Here is a 10,517-nt window from a genome sequence, read left to right on the forward strand (position 1 = left end):
AAGTGTTGCGGTTGGTACAACTACTTGTACAGTGTATCATACCTAACCCTGACGGCAGGGGACAAAGGCATTAAATGCCCGTCTGTGTCGCCCAAACAGTGCAAAAAGGGACCGTCAGGGACGCCACCGCTTGCCACGATGGCAATGTTGTCAGCGTCACTTGCCACCTCGCACAGCTGGCTGCACAGCCTCTTGCCACGCGCGCCTGGAAAGGTCCCAGGGCGACACGTTGGTGGATGTGCTGGAGCGTGGGTACAGAGTGGTAGCCTGCCGCGGCAAGCGCCTTGCCGCGGTCGCTGTCTTGTCGCGTCCGGAAGCTTGTCGCTCACCGGGCCCCGCCGAGACGCGTGGCGCGTCGCGGCAAGTTCCTCGAGATGCCTTGGTTGGCCTTCCCGGCAAGCTCCTCTTGCCGGGGCCTTGTCTCTCTGGCTTGAATACTTTGTTCTTGAATGGCTCCAAAGGAACCACGGAGGACCTTGGCGGTCACCGGGCAAGCCTTGCCGCGGGATGCTGCGACTGCCCGTGCACAAGTCGGGATACTAGGGTACCCCTACTCTAGTACACCGACAATTTCCAATCAACAATATGTCATCCTCATATAATATTAGAAATGCTACAAAGCTCCCACTCACTTTCTTGTAAATACAGGCTTCTCCAAAAGTGTGTATAAAACCATATGCTTTGATCACATTATCAAAGCGTATATTCCAACTCCGAGAGGCTTGCACCAGTCCATAAATGGATCACTGGAGCTTGCACACGTTGTTAGCACCTTTTGGATCAACAAAACCTTCTGGTTGCATCATATACAAATCTTATTTAAGAAATCCATTAAGGAATGCAGTTTTGACATCCATTTTCCAAATTTCATAATCATAAAATGTGGCAATTGCTAACATGATTCAGATAGACTTAAGCATCGCTACGGGTGAGAAGGTCTCATCGTAGTCGACTCATTGAACTTGTTGAGGGAGTCCTGGATTAAGGGGTCCTCGAACGGCCGGACTACATAGAGTGTGCTAGACTATTAGGCTATGAAGATACAAGACAAAAGACTTCGTCCCGTGTCCGGATGGGACTCTCCTTGGCGTGGAAGGCAAGCTTGGTGTTCAGATATGAAAATTCCTTTCTCTGTAACTGACTTTGTACAACTCTAGCCCCCTCCGGTGTCTATATATACCGAAGGGTTTAGTTCGTAGGGCAGAATCATAATCATACAGGCTAGACTTCTAGGGTTTTAGCCATTACGATCTCGTGGTAGATTAACTCTTGTAATACTCATATTCATCAAGATCAATCAAGCAGGAAGTAGGGTGTTACCTCCATAGAAAGGGCCCAAACCTGGGTAAACATTGTGTCCCCCGCCTCCCGTTACCATCAACCTTAGACCCACAGTTCGGGACCCCCTACCCGACATCCGCCGGTTTTGACACCGACATTGGTGCTTTGATTTAGAGTTCCGCTGCGTCTCACCAAAAGGTTTTGATGGCTCCTTCAATCATCTACAACAATGTAGTCCAGGGGGAGGTTTTCCTCCCCGGACAGATCTTCATATTCGGCGGCTTCGTACTGCGGGCCAACTCGCTTGGCCATCTAGAGCAGATTGACAGCTACGCCCCTGGCTATCAGGTCAGGTTTGGAAGCTTGAATTAGTGGCCGATATCCAAGGAGATTTGATCTTCGACGAATTCGAGCCCATGACGGCCGCTCCCTACCACCACGATGAACATGACCTAAATCTGTCATCGGACCATGCTCAAGAGATACCGCATGTAAATGCTCTGGCCCTAGATTCGGAGAAGATTGCACCATCCGAGGATGGGAAGCTCAACCCCGCCACGGAAGCCGCCGACTCAACGGGGTTGGAGCCGCATACAGATCCCACCTTGAGCGGGGCCCGTGTCACCAGAACCTCGGATTCGTCTTCGGCTATAGGTTCCGAACCACGTGCATCCAGGCCCATCGAACCTGATCAGGCGCCGATCATTGAGTTCAGCTCCGCGGATGCTATGTCTTGAGCTTGCGTTGGTTTTCCTTGAAGAGGAAAGGGTGATGCAGCAAAGTAGCGTAAGTATTTCCCTCAGTTTTTGAGAACCAAGGTATCAATCCAGTAGGAGGCTCCTCAAAAGTCCAACGTACCTACACAAACAAACAAGAACCTCGCAGCCAACACAATAAAGGGGTTGTCAATCCCTTCACGACCACTTGCAAAAGTGAGATCTGATAGAGATAATATGATAAGATAAATATTTTTGGTATTTTTATGATATAGATTGGAAAGTAAAAGATGCAAATGAAAGGAGATGGAAAACTTATATGATAAAAGATAGACCCGGGGGCCATAGGTTTCACTACTGGCTTCTCTCAAGATAGCATAACTATTACGGTGGGTGAACAAATTACTGTTAAGCAATTGATAGAAAAGCGCATAATTATGAGATTATCTAGGCATGATCATGTATATAGGCATCACGTCTGTGACAAGTAGACCGACTCCTGCCTGCATCTACTACTATTACTCCACACATCGACCGACTCCTGCCTGCATCTAGAGTATTAAGTTCATGAAGAACAGATTAATGCATTAAGAAAGATGACATGATGTAGAGGGATAAACTCATGCAATATGATATAAACCCTATATTTTTATCCTCGATGGCAACAATACAATACGTGCCTTGCTGCCCCTGCTGTCACTGGAAAAGGACACCGCAAGATTGAACCCAAAGCTAAGCACTTCTCCCATTGCAAGAAAGATCAATCTAGTAGGCCAAACCAAACTGATAATTCAAATAGACTTGCAAAGATAACTTAATCACACAATAAAGAATTCAGAGGAGATTCAAATATTTCTCATAGATAAACTTGATCATAAACCCACAATTAATCGGATCTTGACAAACACACCGCAAAAAGAGTTACATCGAATAGATCTCCAAGAAGATCGAGGAGAACATTGTATTGAGATTCAAAGAGAGAGAAGAAGCTATCTAGCTAATAACTATGGACCCGAAGGTCTATGGTGAACTACTCACAACTCATCGGATAGGCCTTGGAGATGATGTAGAGGCCCTCCATGGTCGATTCCCCCTCGGACGGAGCATTGACGAAGGCTCCAAGATGGGATCTCGCGGATACAGAAGGTTGCGGCAGTGGAAATAATTTTCCCTGGTGCTCCTGGATGTTTTCGGGGTACGTGGATATATATAGGAGAAGGAAGTACGTCGGTGGAGCAACGAGGGGCCCACAAGGGTGGGGGGCGCGCCCACCCCCAGGGGGAGCGCCGGGCACCCTCGTGGCCGCCTCGTTTGTTGCTTGACGTCCACTCCAAGTTCCCTGGATTGTGTTTGTTCCAAAAAGATTGCTCCCGAAGGTTTCATTCCGTTTGGACTCCGTTTGATATTCCTTTCCTTCGAAACACTGAAATAGGAAAAATAAACAGCAATTCAGGTTGGGCCTCCGGTTAGTAGGTTAGTCCCAAAAATGATATAAAAGTGTAGAGTAAAGTCCATAAACATCCAAAATAAGTAATATAATAGCATGGAACAATAAAAAATTATAGATATGTTGGAGACATATCAAGCATCCCCAAGCTTAATTCCTGCTCGTCCTCGAGTAGGTAAATGATAAAAACAGAATTTTTGATGTGGAATGCTACCTAGCATAATTCTCAATGCAATTTTATTTATTGTGGCATGATTGTTCAGATCCAAATGATTCAAGATAAAAGCTTATAAAACATAAAAATACTAATACTTGAAGCATACTAACAAATAATCATGTCTTATCAAAATAGCATAGCCAAAGAAAGCTTATTCCAACTAAATCTTATAGTTAGGCCATGCTTCATTTTCATCACACAAAATACTCCCATCATGCACAACCCCGGTTTCAGCCAAGCAATTGGTTCATACTTTTTAACGTGCTTCAACTTTTTCAACTCTTACGCAATACATGAGCGCAAGCCATGGACATAGCACTATACGTGGTATATGGTGGTGGTTGTGAAGACAAAAGGGGAGAAGATAGTCTCACATCAACTAGGCGTATCAACGGGCTATGTAGATGCCCATTAATAGATATCAATGTGAGTGAGTAGGGATTGCCATGCAACGGTTGCACTAGAGCTATAAATGTATGAAAGCTCAACAAAAGAAACTAAGTGGGTGTGCATCCAACTTGCTTGCTCATGAAGACCTAGGGCATTTTGAGGAAGCCCATCATTGGAATATACAAGCCAAGTTCTATAATGAAAAATTCCCACTAGTATATGAAAGTGACAACATAGGAGACTCTCTATTCATGAAGACCATGGTGCTACTTTGAAGCACAAGTTTGGAAAAGAGATAGTAGCATTCTCCCTTCTCTCTTTTTCTCTCTTTTTTTTATTTATTTGGTGGGCTTCTTTGGCCTCTTTTTTTATATGGGCTCTTTGGCCTCTTTTTTTATAAAGTCCGAAGTCTCATCCCGACTTGTGGGGGAATCATAGTCTTCATCATCCTTTCCTCACTTGGGACAACTCTCTAATAATGAAGATCATCACACTTTTATTGATTTACAACTCAAGAATTATAACTCAATACTTAGAACAAAATATGACTCTATGTGAATGCCTCCGGCTACTGGGATATGCAATGAATCAAGAGTGACATGTATGAAAAATTATGAAGGTGGCCTTGCCACAAATACGATGTCAACTACATGATCATGCAAAGAGCAATATGACAATGATGGAGCGCGCCATAATAAACGGAACGGTGGAGAGTTGCATGGCAATATATCTAGGAATGGCTATGGAAATGCCATAATAGGTAGGTATGGTGGCTGTTTTGAGGAAGGTAAATAATGGGTGCATGATACCGGCGAAGGTTGCGCGACATGATAAAGGCTAGCAAAGTGGAAGTGTGAGTGTGCGTATATCCATGGACTCATATTAGTCATAAAGAACTCATATACTTATTGCAAAAGTCTACTTGCCCTTGAAACAAAGTACTACTACGCATGATCCTAGGGGAAGGGTTGGTAGGAGTTAACCATCGCGCGATCTCGACCTCCACTCATAAGGAAGACAATAAAAAGAGCACCCCATGCAACAAATTTGTCACATAACTTTTACCATACGTGCATGCTACGAGACTTGCCAACTTCAACACAAGTATTTCTAAATTTCATAATTACCCAACTAGCATGACTCTAACATTACCACCTTTATATCTCAAAACAATTATCAAGCATCAAATTGATCATAGTGTTTAATGCACTTTCTATGATTGTTTTTATTATACCCAACTTGGATGCTCATCATTCTAGGACCAAATTTATATCCATAGAAAATACCATGCTGTTCTAAAAGACTCTCAAAATAATATAAGTGAAGCATGAGAGATGAACAATTTCTTCAAAATAAAGCCAGCACCGTGCTCTAGAAAATATAAGTGAAGCACATAGAGTAAAAACTATCTAGCTCAAAAGATATAAGTGAAGCACATAGAGCAAAAACTATCTAGCTCAAAAGATATAAGTGAAGCACATAGAATATTCTAATAAATTCTAAATCATGTGGGTTTCTCCCAAAAGGTATGTACAGAAAGGATGATTGTGGAAATCTAAAAATCAAAGACTCATATCATACATGACGCTCCAAGCAAAACACATGTCATGTGGCGAATAAAAATATAGCTCCAAGTAAAGTTACCGATAGACGAAGACGAAAGAGGGGATGCCTTCTGGGGCATCCCCAAGCTTAGACTTTTGGTTATACTTGAATATCTTGGGGTGCCATGGGCATCCCCAAGCTTAGGCTCTTGCCACTCCTTATTCCATAGTCCATCAAATCTTTACCCGAAACTTGAAAACTTCACAACACAAAACTCAACAGGAAATCTCATAAGCTCCGTTAGTGCAAGAAAGAAAAACCACCACATAAGGTACTGTAATGAACTCATTCTTTATTTATATTGGTGTTAAACCTACTGTATTCCAACTTCTCTATGGTTCATACCCCCCGATACTAGCCATAGATGCATCAAAATAAGCAAACAACACACAAAAAACAGAATCTGTCAAAAACAGAACAGTCTGTAGCAATCTGTAACTCTCGAATACTTCTGGAACTCTAAAAATCCTACCAAAATAGGGAGTCATGGGAAATGTATCTATTGATCTACATCAAAAAGAATCAACGCAAAATCACCTATCTGTGAATTACTAAAATTATTCTTGTGCATGCAAAGTTTCTGTTTTTCAGCAGAATCAAATTAACTATCACCGTAGGTTATCCTATAGGTTCTACTTGGCACAAACACTAATTAAAACATAAAAACACATCTAAACAAAAGCTAGATGAAAAATTTATTACTAAACATAAGCAAAAATCAAGAAACAAAAATAAAATTGGGTTGCCTCCCAACTAGCGCTATTGTTTAGCGCCCCTAGCTAGGCATAAAAGCAAGGATAGATCTAAGTGTTTCCATCTTTGGTATTGGGAAAGAAAAGAGCAAATTTCCTTTCTAGAGCATTCATCCTTCTATTTTGGTAAATCACATTTACATTAATGGAGGAAGAAATATTAAGCACGTTACGGAAATTTGCATCTACGCTAGGCTTCATCAGCATAAGAGAGTGGTAGATTCAACCTTATCATTCATGGGGTTCCCAAATATAGTTTTCATTTTTTCATAGGTATCTATAGCATACCCTTCAAGAAAACCTCCTTCAAAAATAGAATCTAGAACTTTCTTGAAAGAAGCGGGTAAGCCAACATAATAGTTTTTTAAGTATATCTCAATTTGATATTGTGGCACATAGCTAGCCCAAATGCTTAATAACCTATCCCAAGCATCTTTTAAAGACTCATCAAGTAAATAACGAAAAATTCCGGAGTCATCTTCATCAAAGTGATTCAAACTCTCATTGGTGACACCGGTAGGTCTTTCCATAGCATCATTATTTATGAGTTTAGAGAGGATAGAGGGACTACCCAAGGTACTGAAACCCTGGAAAGAACCCTTAGTTCTTTTTGATTCGGACATGGCAACGGGAATGCAAACAGTAAAGAGAGGGCGAATAAAACGTCAAGGGTGAAGTGGGGGAGAGGAAAACGAGAGGCAAATGGCAAATAATGTAATGCGAGGGAGATGAGTTTGTGATGGGTACTTGGTATGTCTTGACTTGAGTGAAGACCTCTCCGGCAACGGCGCCAGAAATCCTTCTTGCTACGTCTTGAGCGTGCGTTGGTTTTCCTTGAAGAGGAAAGGGTGATGCAGCAAAGTAGTGTAAGTATTTCCCTTAGTTTTTGAGAACCAAGGTATCAATCCAGTAGGAGGCTCCTCAAAAGTCCCACGCACCTACACAAACAAACAAGAACCTCGCAACCAATGCAATAAAGGGGTTGTCAATCCCTTCAGGGCCACTTGCGAAAGTGAGATCTGATAGAGATAATATGATAAGATAAATATTTTTTGGTATTTATATGATATAGATTGGAAAGTAAAAGATGCAAATAAAAGTAGATGGAAAACTTATATGATAAAAGATAGACCCGGGGGCCATAGGTTTCACTAGTGGCTTCTCTCAAGATAGCATAAGTATTACGGTGGGTGAACAAATTACTGTCGAGCAATTGATAGAAAAGCGCATAGTTATGAGATTATCTAGGCATGATCATGTATATAGGCATCATATCCGTGACAAGTAGACTGAGTCCTGCTTGCATCTACTACTATTACTCCACACATCGACCGACTCCTGCCTGCATCTAGAGTATTAAGTTCATGAAGAACAGAGTAACACATTAAGAAAGATGACATGATGTAGAGGGATAAACTCATGCAATATGATATAAACCCCATATTTTTGTCCTCGATGGCAACAATACAATATGTGCCTTGCTGCCCCTGTCGTCACTGGGAAAGGACACCGCAAGATTGAACCCAAAGCTAAGCACTTCTCCCATTGCAAGAAAGATCAATCTAGTAGGCCAAACCAAACTGATAATTCGAAGAGACTTGCAAAGATAACTTAATCACACATAAAAGAATTCAGAGGAGATTCAAATATTTCTCATAGATAAACTTGATCATAAACCCACAATTCATCGGATCTCGACAAACACACCACAAAAAGAGTTACATCGAATAGATCTCCAAGAAGATCGAGGAGAACACTGTATTGAGATTCAAAGAGACAGAAGAATCCATCTAGCTAATAACTTGGACCCGAAGGTCTGTGGTAAACTACTCACAACTCATCGGAGAGGCCTTGGAGATGATGTAGAGGCCCTCCATGGTCGATTCCCCCTCCGGTGGAGCGCCGGCGAAGGCTCCAAGATGGGAACTCGCGGATACAGAAGGTTGCAGCGGTGGAAATAGTTTTTCGTGGTGCTCCTGGATGTTTTGGAGGTACGTGGATATATATATGAGAAGGAAGTACATCGGTGGAGCAACGAGGGGGCCACGAGGTTGGGGGGCGCGCCCACCCCCAAGGGGCGTGCCGGGCACCCTCGTGGCCGCCACGTTTGTTGCTTGATGTCCACTCCAAGTTCCCTGGATTGTGTTTGTTCCAAAAAGATCGCTCCCGAAGGTTTCATTCCGTTTGGACTCCGTTTGATATTCCTTTCCTTTGAAACACTGAAATAGGCAAAAAAACAGCAATTCGGGCTGGGCCTCCGGTTAGTAGGTTAGTCCCAAAGATGATATAAAAGTGTAGAGTAAAGCCCATAAACATCGAAAACAAGTAATATAATAGCATGGAACAATCAAAAATTATAGATACGTTGGAGACGTATCAGCGGACATCTTCCGGCACTCGCCTTTTGGCGATGTGCTAACACTACAAAAAATACACTTCTGTGATGATACGTGTTTGTTACAGTAGGTCGTGTTTTTTGTCATGCATGTACATCCATGATGATTTTATGACAGAATCAATATAGTCATACCTGTGTTGTCGTAGAAGTGTTCCATGACATTACCAAAATTATCATCACGGAAGTGTCCACTTCCATGACGATAAATCGCGTGTCACAGAAGTGCTTTCGTCAAGGGTGACCGACACGTGGCATCCACCATAACAGAACGCCGTTAGGCCATCGGGTCTGGTTTTGGATCCGATAACCCGTTAACAACCCCGACCAATGGGGATTTTCCACGTGTAAAATCATCATTGGCCACAGGAAACACGTGTTGCCTCACTGTTGGGACATGTGTCATCCACTCATTGGACATGAGGTGCCTACGATAGGTCGACACGGGGCACGGCCCAACAGTGGCCCATTCCGGTAAAAATTAGCAGGCCAGCCCATATAAGGCCTACTTGTGTCAGGTCCATTTAAGCCCATGGCCCATACGAGATGTGCCAATTCGGCCTGTCAATGGCCCGTTAAAGATTTGACACCATTGCAACCCATCATCAGTTCAAGCCCGTTAATAGCCCGCTATATATTTGGGCTCAATATCGGCCCGATGAGATTTCGGCCTGTTAACTGTCCATTCAATGGATGGGCCAATTTTCAGGATGTACATCTTTCAGCCTTTTAGCGACCCATTTAAATGTTGGGCTAATTTCCGGCCCGGTGTGTCTTTCAGCCTATTGATGGCCCATAAATCAGATGGTCCATTTGTAGTCGGACCTGAGTTTCGGCCATTTAGCGGCCCATTTAAGTGTTGGGCCAATTTTTGGCCCAGTGTCTCTTTCAGCCTGTTAACGGCCCATAAATCAGTTGGGCCATTTGTAGTTGGACCTGAGTTTTAGCCTTTTAGCGACCCATTTAAGTGTTGGGCCAATTCCCAGCCCTGTGTGCCTTTCGGCCCTAACGGACCATAAATGAGTTGGGCCACTTGTAGTCGGACCTTAGTTTTGGCCTTTTAACGGCCCATGCCCTTCATGGTCCAATACCAGCCCGGTTTCTCTTTCGGCCTGCTAAAGGCCCACAACATAGTTGGGCCATTTACAATACGACCTGACTTTCGGCCTCTAAGCGGCCCATGCTCTTCATGGTCTAGTACAAGCCCGCTGTCTATTTCGGCCTGCTAAAGGCCTACAGTATAGTTGGGCCATATGTAGCCCAAACTTAGTAATGGCCTGTTAACGGCCCATGAAATCAATTGGGCCCACCTGTTGCCCGCTTCGATGTCGGCCTGTTAACGACCCGGGAGGTAAGAGGGCTGACCATTAACTTTCCGCCTAGTAATGGCCCATTAACTTAATGGGCCCACTAAATTTTGTACATGTCTTTAGGCCAAATTAGATAATTTGAACCCATTACGACGAGCAATTATGCACAGGACCAAAACCGATCAAGCAAAGGTACGACATACAGGGAAAAACGTTGCACATCGAGCATATATTACAGGAAATTACATCCACTGGGCAATCAAAGATTGATGCCAGTGCAAATAAATGAGCAGAACCTAACGATCTACGATGTCACAATCTGCAACCTCAACACAGATGACACCCATAAGCATGTGGGCAAGTTCTTGCGGCTTTGCTACACTGTCTCTGAAAACATTGATCAG

The sequence above is a fragment of the Triticum aestivum genome, chromosome 5B (genome assembly GCF_018294505.1).
Source record: "Triticum aestivum cultivar Chinese Spring chromosome 5B, IWGSC CS RefSeq v2.1, whole genome shotgun sequence".
NCBI lineage: Eukaryota > Viridiplantae > Streptophyta > Magnoliopsida > Poales > Poaceae > Triticum > Triticum aestivum.